The sequence below is a fragment of the Zootoca vivipara genome, chromosome 11 (assembly GCF_963506605.1).
Source record: "Zootoca vivipara chromosome 11, rZooViv1.1, whole genome shotgun sequence".
NCBI classification, from domain to species: Eukaryota; Metazoa; Chordata; class Lepidosauria; order Squamata; family Lacertidae; genus Zootoca; species Zootoca vivipara.
Window position 1 is genome coordinate 970,390 of NC_083286.1, and position 13,912 is coordinate 984,301.

The following is a 13,912-nucleotide window of genomic DNA, read 5'->3' on the forward strand; positions in this document are numbered from 1 at the left end:
TATTCAGCACTAGCTTCATTTAAGTAAAATTATGTTCTTTGGCTTTTATAAGCTCCCCTTGCCATCCTGTCATTTGGAGTCAAACTCCCATGACATCCAAATCCCTTCTTTCACAGTAATCAGGGGGTTTATTTAGGTCACAAGCAAAATAAGCAGACACTTTTCAGAACAGAAAAAGTCCTGTTCTCACAGATGTTTGCAAAGCACTATAAGCATCAGCACATGACCTTGTCCATGAGCAAAACCCTCCTGGTAACAAAGAAATGTGTGTCGAGGGGAAGATGCAGGACCACACACACCATTGGCCACGGGGGCCTCTCTGTACCCACCAATCCTCCACCCCACAGGAAGGGCTCACCGTGTGCCCTGGACTCTCCAGATTCCCAGTGACTGGTGCAGGAGGTGTGTGGAAGAGGCCTGCAACAAGATGGCCCCAATACACATGGCAAAAGCTTCTAAACAGAACACGGAGAGCTTCAGTCACCATGGAAAATGAGAGGTGGAAGTGGCAGCGCCTCCATGTCAAACATCATGTGTGTCCTACTCCTACAAGCAACTTAACTCTTGCACTTTTCATACCTTGGACTGTGTTTCTCAAATACATCTTGCTGTCTCCTCCTTTCCCCAAGCCTTCCATTTCCTGTGCCCGACTGACTCCTTTGACTTAAATGCATTCATATGCCTAGCTACTCTGAAGCAAATCCTACTGAGTTCAAAGGGGTTTAATTCTCAGGTAAGTTTACATAGAATTGCAGCCTGCATGCCTCTATTTCCCAGATTCTTTCCCCTTGCTCCTCCCTGCTTATTAGTTTCTGTTCATTTCAGTCCCCAAGCCTCCGTCTCCTCCATAATCTGGACATGGGGGCTGGAAATCTACCACAGGAGTTCAGGCATCATACATCTCTAGAAAGGAGTGGAACTGATCCACTGACAGTTACAGGCTAGCAGTTTGTCTTTCACCTGGGATGAGTCCCCCACCCCAAATACAGAAGACCTACAAGCCCTTTTTAGTTTCAAGAAGATCAGCTCTTTATGCAGTGTTGTACACACAACCTGGGTTCTCTTAGTACTGGATGGTGAAAGAAGAGAAGCAGAACCAGTGTGCAGGTGCCTGGAGCAGGGGGCAGGCACACAACCCCCCACAACCTGCTATATATCCTACTTTTGCATGTACAGCGTCATGTCTGGCATATCTCAGGTAATGCCTGGAAGAGACCACATGCCCCTTAAGCAGAGAACCTCAGAGATGGCCTCACTTCAGATTTTCTCAATTAGTATAAATAAATTTGTTGAAGAACAAAATGCAACTTTTTAGAGCCATGGCCCAAATACTGGGGAATATGTTTCGCCCAAGGAGACCCACCTCAGCATGAGCCATCCTGCTTTCATGAAACTAAGAAAGGCCACTCTGTTTCAGAAGCCCTTTGACGGCTTCACTGCAGTGCACTGGGCAAGGTAATGAAAATGAGATTTGGGGCTTTGCGGGGCCAAAATGTGGCACCCCAGCCCTTGTGGTGCTTTCCCAAAGGCAACTAAGGAGGTGCAAGGCAAGATCCTAGAGCCCTCCTACATCCTCCCCAAAGCTGGGAAAGTACTAACTAGGCTTTGGGAAGGAGGCAGGAGGAGCCTCACACCTCCGTCCCAAAGCCCAGCACAGTGGGCACACACTGCTTGCACAGCCCTAAATTCACCAGTGCAAAAATTTTAAAGGTCCGGGGTAATGCTTATGTGAACTCCTTTAGTGTGTCTAGATGTTGTTGAACTACAACTCCCATCAGTCTTGACTATTGGCCATGCTGACTGGGGCTAATAGGAGCTCTAGTCTGGCAACATTTGGGGGGGGGGGGAGATTCCCCACCCCTGCTCTAGAGCAAGACTTGCAACTAGATGGGAAATATACAAGAACAATAAATTGTTAGGGGCCAAGGATCTCACAGGATTGCTGGTGAAGCTGTGGAAGGAAAGGAGATTTCTTCCATCTTTGGTGGAAATGTCATTTTGTGAAAGATTTCTGGGCTGCAGTATTCGCAAAAATATTGGTTATTACATGTCAAACTATTCCAAACTATTCCCTCCAAAAACACAACTATTCCACCTAATATGACATTAGCTTTATTATTGATTCAACCTTCTAATGACTTTCATATAATTCATAGAGGATTGTCAGAGACTAGAAATAGCACCATACAAGGGTCGTTAGACCAAATATGGGACATGGTGTTATCAGGGCAATTGGTGTATCACGGTCGATGGTTAGAGACATCCCCCCCCCCCCGACATAATATGGTGGCCCTTTCTCTTATATGTAAACAAAGATAGACACTTGCTCCAACCTCCATCAAACCATCTATGATTCTATTAGGAAGAACTTCCTGACAGTAAGAGCTGTTCAACAGTGGAATTTGCTGCCAAGGAGTGTGGTGGAGTCTCCTTCTTTGGAGGTCTTTAAGCGGATGCTTGACAGCCATCTGTCAGGAATGCTTTGATGGTGTTTCCTGCTTGGCAGGGGGTTGGACTGGATGGCCCTTGTGGTCTTTTCCAACTCTATGATTCTATGATTAGCCTTCAGTGGGGAAGAGTTGCATTCAAAGAATCAATGCAGCTCGAGGAGATCTGTAAGTAACTTGTCTCTACACAATGCAGTATCTTTGCCATAGATAACCTACGGTACCTTTTGTTTTTACAAGTACAGTGGTACCGTATCTCGGTTTCCAAATGTCTTAGAAGTCGAAAGTTTCGGTTTTTGAACAAGAACACAAAAACCCGGATGTAAATGCTTCCATTTTCGAATGCACTGAGCCCCCCCCCCCCATTTTCTCTTTTGAATTTGAAGACTGCCCTTTGCGCCTCGGTTTTCAAATGTTTTGGAAGTCGAACAGTCTTATGGAATGGATTACATTCGAAAACTGAGGCACCACTGGACTATTTCCTTATACCCTGCCACTTTTATTTTCTGTCTTTTTGTGGCAAAAATGCCACTACAAATTTTTTGAAATACATGGTCAAAGGTTAGCCACAACATCTCAAGCATTTTCAGCTGTTGACTGAAATTAGCTGTGCAGATCTGTTAGCCCAAGTACCTGGTGAGGGATGCCTCGCTTCAGGCCTCTCGGTCTCTTTCCTGCAGGGTGTCTTGGGCTGGAGTTACCGCTCTGGTTCCAGTCCCACTCACAAGGGGATGGTGGGATTGTTGTCTGTTCCCTGAGTTGAAAAGAAAAGGGAAAGGGAAAGGGAAGGGAAGAAAAAGGTAAGTCTAATGCAAGTAACATTAAACCCAAAACACTAAAAACATAACGCTTGGTAGTTACTTTTAAACTGCATGTGGCACATGTAAGGCAACAGTTCTGCATGGCAAATAACATAGCAGACATTACTAGTTTTGATGGAGTCTGAACAAGTTCTCTCACTGTACTTTGCACTATACAATCACACCAAGAACTCAAAACATTTTTTTAAAAATGTGATGTATTCACATATATAAAAATATCAAATTCAGAAAACAGCAAATGAAATGATCAAGGGGCTGTAGTTTAGAGAAATGTAAGAGGTGACATGACGGAAGTTTATACAATTTTCAATGGCATGGAAAGAGTTGATAGAGAAAAGTTTTTCCTCCATCTCTCGTAACTCATGGGCACCCCCTGGAGCTGGGAAATTCAAGACAGATAAAAGAAAGTCCTTCTTCAGCAATGGACATGGCTTCCGCAGGAGACCAACGTGGATGGCTTTAGAAGAGGACTGAAGTTCATGGAGGCTAAGGCTGTCTGTGGCTATTTGCCATGATGGCTCTGCCCTGCCCTCCATGCTGGGGACACTCATCTTTCTGAATTGCAGCTGCTGGAAGCCACAGGGGGAACAGGCATGGGCGTAGGCAGGGGGCAGTTGCCCCCCCCTAGAAGCAGGGTCGCTGGCTGGGTGGGCCGCCCGGGCTGGGTGGCACCAGGGCCGCTGTGGGGAGGAGGACCCGGGAGGCGATCCTCCTCTGAGGCGGCTGCTGCTGCACGTGTCTTCCTGGAGCCGTGCGATGCAGCACAGCTTCTGATTGGCTGCAGGAAGATCCTCTGGGAGCCACCCCTTCCTTCCTGCTGAGGTGGCTGAGCGGGAGGAAGCGGGCGAGAGCGGGAAGGAAGTGGCAGCGGCATGGAGACTGCCTCTGCCGCCCAGACCAGCAGCATGGGCTCTGCGCCCCGCCGAGACAGAGGACGCCAGCGCTGCCGAAGATGAGGCGGCGGCAGCTGCATGAGGGGGCTTTTGGGAGGGGGTGGGTCCGCCCCCCCCTGCACCAGCTGAAATCGAGAGCAGCTGTGTACTGTTTCCATGGCCCTTAACTTGGTGGTCTGCTGTGACCTGGGGGTGGGGGCTTGGAGAGGAGTTAGACACCCATCCTGCAGCTGTGCACTCCTCCCACGGCAACCACTGAGGAGGAACACACATGCATGGCCTTGAGCCCGCCCACCTTCCCACTTTGTGGCCCCTCCCCTCCTGTGCCTTGGCCCCGCCCCTTGCCCCCCAGTTTTGATCCTGGGTACGCCCCTGGGAACAGGGCTCTTGGGCTTCTCATCTAGCTGGCTACTGTAAGAACAGGATGCTGGACTATTGGCCTGATTCAGCAGCTCTTCTTATGTACTTAAAGAGCAGAAACAGACTTCAAACTCATGTACACAATAAATATGGAACATAGACTACTTGTTAGGACCAACCCCGTTTTTGAGCTACTGGTACAATGTCTTCATAGTGACAAATCCCTATGAAACCATGAAAAAAGAAAAAGGTTCTGAGTCTGCAATGGCAACAGTAGATCTGTTATGTTGAGGAGCAAAAGGCAATTCAAAGTTTTAAACAAGCGCTGAAAGAACTACACCTGCATTGGCCACTGAAGGAAGGGGGCTTGACTCTACTTCTACACGAATCACTATGTGTTTGTGTTCTCATTTTGTATTTTTATGTTGTGAACCACCCTGTGATCTTCAGATGAAGGTCAGTTTACGAATTTAATGAGTAAATAAATAAAATGCTTGCCCTCTCATGAACTTGCCTTGGAAGTCAACAAAGCCTGAACGCTGGGAAGATTAATATGAGAAAACAGGCATTATACCTCTAATGGCACCTTGTATGCAGTCAGAAGAGTGACTTGCTCTGCCACAAACTCTGGCATGGAAAACAGGTTCTAGAAAGGAGCTTCATTTCAGAAGCAGCTCTGCCACTCTGCTTGGCACATTCTCCAGGGACAGAGTCACTCCTCCTTCGTGCAAGTAGGTCACATTTAATGATCTCGCAGGCAACTCCAAACCCACTAACCTATTCCCCTCAGCCACCTAGTCCCCAGGTCCAGGAGGTGCTGCCCCCAGGCAGATGTCATTTCATTTCATGCCAACCCCTAATTAATTGCAAGGTGAGGCTGATCTGCCTCCCTGGAGCTTTGTTTTCATGGCCCATCCTGGCACACAGCGCCATTCCAAGGACAATTCACCTCCTGGTGCACTCACTCCTGACAGCGAGCTGAAAGACAGGCTGGCAGACATGGGCGCTTCCTTGCCACACCCTCCACCCAAGTACCTTCCACCTTTATTCCCTGAGGAGTCAGACATTTCTAAAATGGTTGCTCAACTCCCCCTTCTGTTTCAGAAGATTGCCAGAAATTAAAAGACAATGAAATTAGAGGGAAAACCTTTCAACGTTTGTTTATCTATTTCCTTTTCTACAAATGATTCCTCTTTAACACTAGCCATGCTGTGAAGTAATCTCCCAAAAGAGAACCAAGTTCTATCCATGATGAATTCTAACTCTTTAATATAAATTATATTTTTCTTATTCTTTGCACACTTTATTCTGAAATGCAGAATAAACAGAGGCTCTGTACATGTAAACATGCCCAGCAGAAATTCAACAGGCACCAATTTTCCATCACTACATCTCAGCATGGGGGAAGCTGCACCTGTTGAATTTCTGACTAAGCCTCCATAATTTGCTATTGAGCTGTTAAAAGACACAGAGATAGTAGCAGGAAAGAGGGTAGAAAGTGGAACATCACTGGAAAGCCACAAAGAGAAAACAGACAAACATGCAAGCCCCAGTTCTCCCACTTTCTGCACCTTGAATTTATCTGCAATCACTATGTGCACACTCTTGAAACAGGCTGCAGAAGAGAAACTGTTAAAACTTGTTTTAGATAAAGTGAGATCAGAAACCTAGATTCTACATGCTCAGAATTGCACAAGACAAATACTATTTAAACTAGTTTTGCCTTCCATAGCAGCAAGGCCAAGTTTGTGCTTTTTTACAGTGGTTTTCAACCTGTGTGCTGTGGCCCCTGGGGTGCCTTGAACGGTGGCCAGGCGTGCAGTGGGCAACCCTGGCCTCTGTCCCTCTTTCCTTCCCTCCGTCCTCGCATGCCCTCCCACGTCTCTGTCTCCCAAACAAAGAATTGCACAGCTGTTTGTTGCACCATCCCTGGCTACAAGCTCCCCAGACCATGGGTAGGCAAACTAAGGTCCAAAGGCTGGATCCGGCCCAATCGCCTTCTAAATCCAGCCCGCAGATCGGCTGGGAATCGGTGTGTTTTTACACGAGTAGAATGTGTCCTTTTATTTAAAATGCATCTCTGGGTTAAAGTTTGCTGACCCAGACAAATGGTGCCTCTGGGGCTGTCTGGGGGTGCTTCCTAGCCTCTGTGGGGCAGTGTGAGGAGGCAACTCTCTTCGGGGTGGGGGGGGGGGCAGCTCAGAGACCAGGGGCGGCAGCTGTGGCTACCCAGAGGACTCTCAAAGGAACACAAGGGAGGGTGTTCAAAAAGGGGTGAGAGGCGGGCCGCTCTGCAGGCAAGGGGTGACCTAACTGGGTTCCTGAGCCCCACAAGGGAGCCAAAGAAAGAATGCACTTGGTCAAGGGAGCTGTGGACCCAAAAAGGTTGAAAACCTCTGCCCTAAGCAAAGACATTCCATTTCAATGATGGGCAGGCTTCAACTAGGACACAACTGTGTATCAATGGTGTACCAGGGATGTCCAACCAGAGTAGACCATGATCTACCGGTAGATCCCTGGCTGATCCTGGTAGATCACAGGATCCTTACCATGTACAAAAAGTTATAGGGGAAAAGCTTTAAAATTGTGCAATCCTCCCCCCCCCAAATGCTCCACAACTCTGGGCAATCCACCCCCCCACCCGCTCCTCCCCCCTCCAATGACAATGGGTAGATCACTGCTACTGTTTTTATCCTGGGAGTAGATGGCAGTCTCTTGGGAGTTGGAGATGCCTCATTTTCAAAGCACCTGCGACTATTATCAAAGACAAAGTTAATGCAAACATTTACTTAAATTAAAGAGACACCCACAGCATTATACTATCTATATGTGCCTAGTCACAAGTGAGTCCCATTCAGTATAATGGGGCTTAGATCAAGGTAAGTGGGTTTAGGATTGCATTTGCAGCCCAACACTCTGTCCATTGCAGCACACTGGCTCTCTTGCTCCCTGTAGAAATGTTATTGATATTAAAACACAAAAACAGTGAGATTAACAGTGCAATAAGTCCCAGTAACAGAGTGCCAGTGTAGTGTAGTGGTTAGAGTGTCAGACTAGAACCTGGGAGGCCAGGGTTAAACCCCCCCCCTTAGCTACAAAGAACATCAGCTGACCTTGCACCTGTCACAGCCTCTCAGCCTAACCTGCCTCACAGGGTTGCTATGGGGATTAAATAAGAAATGGGGAAATGATGTACACCACCTTGAGTTCCTTGGAGAAAAAAGGTGGGATGGAAATAAAATGAACAGATAAATGACTACTCAGAAGTGAGACAAATTAGCTCCTCAAGCTTCTACATAACTAGCAAAACCAGAATAAAAATGACAGAAGTGTGCAAAATAAGATTTATTTATTTTTACTTGGAATGCTTGAGCATAGAATTTTACTTTCAATTTAGCATGGAATACACTCCTTCCTTAATGAAATGACTACATGCAGTGCAGCAGTTTGGCTGTTGGTCATGCTACTAGTTCTCAGCATGTTACTTCAGGGCTCGTAGGAAACAAGATTATGTATCTGCAAATAACCTCATACAATGAATCGTGTCCTAAAGAAGGGGGGGGATGGGGATGTGTCTCCGAAACACAGTAGTTTCTGTGTAGTTACCGTATCACTGACGTTTCACAAAAGATTCTTTACACCAATGACATTTCTCAAATGGCATGTTTACATTTTGGGTGTGTGGCTAAAAAACCATTACTATATCATGGGTGGAGACTCTTCCTCTTACACCGCCCACAGTTAGGCAACACTGAGCTGAACAGAGTCTATAAGGCATTTCAATATAGGAATTAAAGCAAGCAGCTCTGTTACACTGGAAACAAATGTTAATTTTTTTAAAAAATCAACACTACTCAGGAAAATAACGTAGTTCCTAAAATATCAGGAGAAAGTATGATTATAAAGGGAGAGCCACAACCAGGCTCATCTATTTGTGGACAAATAACACATCAAATTCAATGTAGTGCACATTGCAGAACTAGTGTGATGGGCCCTGGGGATGCACTTGATTTTGTTTTCCACAGACTCTCTTATACATGCTACCATCACCATAGCGCGTCTTGAGCTGCAGCTGAACAAGGTAACGTTTCCTAGTTATGTATTTCAGCTGAAAGAGTCTTTACGGTAAACCTGCAGCTAAAATCTGAGCCATAAAATAGGACCAGATTGCAACACTGCACTATAGTTTGTGAACCATAGCCTGGGAGCTGGTTTTGGTTTGGTTTGGAATTTCAGTTGAAGAGGACTGAACACAGTAGACACGTAACAATAATGGTGATCAGAATCCAAATTGACATGCAGAATGTTCCATATACACATAGGGGCTTTTCAGCCTCCCATTCTGGAGGGAGCCCCTTGCAACAGGCTCCTCCACAACTGAGGTCCTTCTGAAGCAGCCTTCCCTGAGGCATGAGACGCTACTACCTGCAAGAACAAAAACCAGCTATGCAAATACACGCATGCACACACTTAGCATGCACAGGCCTGCATTGCACAGAGGCATGGGCATCTTTACAACCCAGCATAACACATGTTTTTTGAATGTCAGTTATGCTCCTTGTTTTGCAGCAAAACTTAATTTATTCTCCAGATTCATCAGTGTCATGAAGATAAATATTCATGCTGAAGTGGCACATATGCTTGCTTTGGGCTATAATAGAAAGGCTTCCTAAGTGACAAAACATATTCTCAGGGACTCTAGAGAAAATGAAAGCTAAGTAAATTCGCCATTTGGCTACCCTGGTTGTCAGGCTGTGGCAGCTATACTGAAAGGAGAACTTTACGAAAGCCTTCTAGGGACATGATCAATATTCTTCCTGGTAGCCCACACTCTTTGGCCAGTTGACACTGGTGCACTACCAGTTCATCACCAGTTCAGGACTCCTAAACTGACAAAGGCAAAAACCTATGAAGTGTACCTTTGTTTATATGTCCTTTTGAAATGCCTGAAAGCAGAGATTAGGAAAAAGTGGGACCCTGTTTTATGTGTTGTATGAGCCAACCCAGCCCTGCACATATGGATAATGTGTTTTATGTGCTGGTTATTAATCACAACAATAAAGATTAAGTATCTAGAATATGTTGTTTGTGCTGTGAAGGGAAATTTAACTGCACATCTTTTTTGCAGCTTGCCTGACATCAGGGTAGGAACTTCCAGAACTCAGTTCCAGAACATCTCAGGCAGGTTGCCATTCTAAGAGAATGAGGAAGGTCCATGAACTAGGAGCAGGGGGCGGTGAACCCTATGCAATAAAATTAATTGTATGCAAAAATTTGTGTGTATGTGTTTGTGTGAATTTTTCTGGGGAGGGGGTCCATAGCTTTCAACAGTTCTATGACCCCCCCCCCCAAAAAGGGTTAAGAACCACTGTCTTGCATTATTCTATTCAGTAAGAGTATTTACCGTAGTTGAAGAGGCTTTTTGGAAAAGGGAGGTGGAAAAAGGAATGCTAAGAATCTTGACTTTCTATTATTCAACAGCACAAAAATCTGTTAGGTTTCCAATACAATGTTAAGAAGTGTATTTTTGAAAAGGAGTAGTGGGAAATGCGCTCAGGGAATATCCCTTACGTTCCTACGGTACTTGATGTGTCATTGCTCTAAGTCTGCATTGTCTTATCTACTAAGTTTTGTCTCAAAAGTTTACACAGCAACTTAAAATGCCATTCCTGACAATGCTTTGAATTTATCCCGACACCCCCTATGTCAGCCAAGCGCATCATGTACAGGTACATGCCCCTCAGAGAACTACTTCAGCTTCTGCAACTAACTTCCTAAATTAATCACTTCTCCCATTTGCAGACAATGCCTGCAGTTTTCTTGCACACAGCTAGAGAGTAAATATTTGCTTTTTACAGTTATGGTACTCATTTTCCCCATTAGCAACTTACCCTGGATGCTGCCAAAGGTTTGCATGTCGGACCACAGGGAGCAGTTCTCTCTTGTTAAGGGGAGTAATCCCAACTGCAGCTTCAAGAATGGTTATGTATTTCTTATACTTCATCCTGCCTCCTTTAATGCGCTGCCAAACAAAGTGACAACCTGTGCTCGGCTACAGCCTTTAAAAGCATCTTGCACCAGCGATCTGACGGAACTACATCCCTGTTTCTCAAAATGGATTTCACATGCTGCAAGCCAGAGTTATAAAAATAACCGTTGGTAAAAGTGTCTTTAAAAATCAAGAAAAGAATTCCTGACAGATTCTCCTGAAACGTCATCGTTACATAATTCCAGCGATATTTGAATAAAGCACTAATGAAAATGAATCAAGAGACAATCATGGTTCTAAGCCTAGCCTGATAATGTACACTCTCCAATTTACTAATCCTCAGCTAAATCTCCAAGGCTTATAATCTTCCAAGTACTAATGGAGTAGCAGGTGACTCGTCTCTCAAATCAAGTGAAAGGCTGCTGAAGATCGGCTTGCTAAACTTTATGTTGCATTCAGTACTCCCAAATAAAAAACATCCTATGTCCCCAATTTTTATGATCTGAAATGACAGCATCTTAAAGACCTAGTACAATGACAGGGTGCGGAAGGAAGTGGTACGTGGTATGCATTTATTAAAGCAAAATACACAGATTTAGGAGGTGCTGAAAAATTGCATTCCTTTCTACTGCATCTTATAAATGGAGAAGACTGAGGATTGTCTCCAGTTAGGAAATGCTGGAAAACAACAACAATGGGCGGACTCTTTTCCTCCTCATCTCCACTTTCAGGGCAGTGTGTCACAGACAACAAACACAGACAGAGACAGGCTACTAGAATGTTTTGTGGGCTAACCACATGGGGATTTTACTTGCTGCAGGGTTGATTATAAAAAAATTCTTTCCAGTAGCACCTTAAGAGGTAAAGGTAAAGGGAACCCTGACCATTAGGTCCAGTCATGACCGACTCTGGGGTTGCGGTGCTCATCTCGCGTTATTGGCCGAAGGAGCTGGTGTACAGCTTCCAGGTCATGTGGCCAGCATGACGTAAGCCGCTTTTGGTGAACCAGAGCAGCGCACGGAAACGCCGTTTACCTTCCCACCGGGAAGCACTTTGACGTGCTTTCGAACTGCTAGGTTGGCAGGAGCTGAGACCGAGCAATGGGAGCTCACCCCGTTGCGGGGATTCGAACCGCCAACCTTCTGATCGGCAAGCCCTAGGCTCTGTGGTTTAACCCACAGCGCCACCAGCGCCCCTCTCTCAGTAGCACCTTAGAGACCAACTAAGTTTGTTCTTGGTATGAGCTTTCATACAGGCTCTGGTACCAGTGTCCATGTTAAATCTGGTTGTTGTGTTATTGTGGGTGAGGAGTTGTTTAAGTTTGGGTGGTTGTCTGTAGGCAATGAAAGGTCTTCCTCCCAGAGCTTGAGAAAGGGAGCTGTCATTGTCTAGGAGAGGTTGTAGATCTCTGATGATGCATTGTACTGTTTTAGCTTGGGAGCTGTATGTGATTACTAGTGGTGTTCTGTTATTTTCTTTTTTGGGTCTGTCTTGCAGCAAGTTCAGCTAATCACCCATTCCCACCACCCTTCTGAATAATACCCCTCCCCACCCTCTCACTATATATAAGGGTCTGGTGACTTCTGTTTCAGTGTATCTGAAGAAGTGTGCAAGCACATGAAAGCTCATACCAAGAACAAACTTAGTTGGTCTCTAAGCAGCTACTGGAAGGAATTTTTTTATTTTGTTTCGACTACGGCAGACCAACACGGCTACCTACTATAATTAACTGGGTTAATTATAGTTTAGATTAAGTCTTCAGTAACCGAAGAGGAAAATACGGCCCCTATGCTCCTCCTGTGGCCTTGCTGCTGTGCTGCTATGATCTTAGCCATGGTTTGGCTTGTCATGCGCACTGCTCTTTGTCCCCTCCAGACAAATAATGAGCTGTAAATCAAGAACATACCTTGATGACGGCTAATGGTTTGTCCGGAGCAATACAAACCATAAGCACAGGTTCAGGTGACAAATTATGCCAAATCATGACTTAGCTTACAATTGTTTAGGGAAGCTTTTAATGTTTAATAGATTTTTGTATTTTAATGTTTTGTTGGAAGCTGCCCAGAGTGGCTGGGGAAACCCAGCCAGATGGGCGGGGTATACATAAAAAAAATTAATAATAATAATAATAATAATACAGCAGGACTTGAGCCACTGCCTCTACCCTGGGAGTCTGCATGGTGCACACAAGCATGGTTTGGCTTAGCATTATGCAGAAACTAGCTCACTCTCTAGAATTATTTCCAATCAACAGAATAATTTAATCCTGCCTCCTCCCCACCCAATGTTAGGATGGTACAAAGACGGCTTCTCTGCACCAGCCTCTACTGCCAGAAAGCAGCATTGCTGGTGGTGCCACAGAAAACTACCACCAGAGGATGTCAGAGGAAAGCCCTGCAAAGGATATGGCAGCAACTTTAGATCCACTGGATCCAAGAGCCTATGGATCTCACAAGTTCAGGGCCCTCCAGACTGACATAGAAAGAAACTAGAAAGAATCCTTCCCCACCTTCTGACCAGGCCAGCAGGAGCCGGCAGGAGCCAGGAGGGCTTGGGAGGCGGCAGTGCCCCAGTCCTTCCTTAGCACAGTCATGGCGCTTTGAGGCCGAATAAAAGGAATTAAGCCAGAGGGCAGAAGAACAGAGACAGGTTCAGGATGAAGCTCAAACATGAGCGTTTGTTTTGGAGCTCCCTCTCCTCTTCGGCTTGATATCCTCATTAGTCTCTCCTAATCACCCTGATGGGCTTAGCATGCCCGCTAATGTCTCTCACATCGCCTTTGCTTCCAGTACCAAGAAACAGAGAAAAAGGCCCTGTGCACCACCAATCATTGTGTACTGGCACTTACAGGTGTGGTGTTTTCAAAAATGACCCACACTGCTCAGACAAAGCAAATTGTGAAGGTTCTCAGGTTTAGGGCAAAGCCACTGAAACACAGTAAAATCACGCCGCCATGCTAGATATTTATCAGCATTATTTAATTAGGGCATAACTAATATGTGCAGACATGTCGAGTGGGAAGAACAGCTTTGAAAGTGCCGGCCACATACACAAACACAACTTTTAAGTGCCTATGCAAAATATTGCAAGAAATTCAGGGGTGAGGAGGGTTACCCAAAAAATGTAGTAAAGATACTTCTGTGCAATTGGGGTCTCCTTCCTTACTGACTGGACTGAGAAGCAATAGAAAGTGATTTCACTGGTTCTTACAAAATAAATGAAATAGTAAAGGAACTTGGGGTGGCCTATGTGGTTCTTTCCTCTTCTGTTTTAGCTTCAGAACAAGCCTGTGAGGCATGTTGGGCTGGGAGGGCGTGACTGGCTGCGCCTAAAATCACTCTGTGAGCTTCATAGCCAAGTTGATATTTGAACCAAATCTCCTCACTCCAAGTCTGAAGCTCT

General features: G+C 45.5%; 1 protein-coding gene across 1 annotated transcript in view; it reads right to left on the minus strand.

Annotated features, from left to right (window-relative positions):
- The window catches only part of TJP2 (tight junction protein 2), an 84,522-nt gene that overhangs the window by 56,647 nt on the left and 13,963 nt on the right, over positions 1-13,912 (minus strand). Inside the window, exon 2 of the mRNA XM_035099637.2 lies at positions 3,081-3,201. The gene's annotated coding sequence lies outside the window, so the exon portion shown is untranslated. The remainder of the gene's footprint in view (positions 1-3,080; positions 3,202-13,912) is intronic.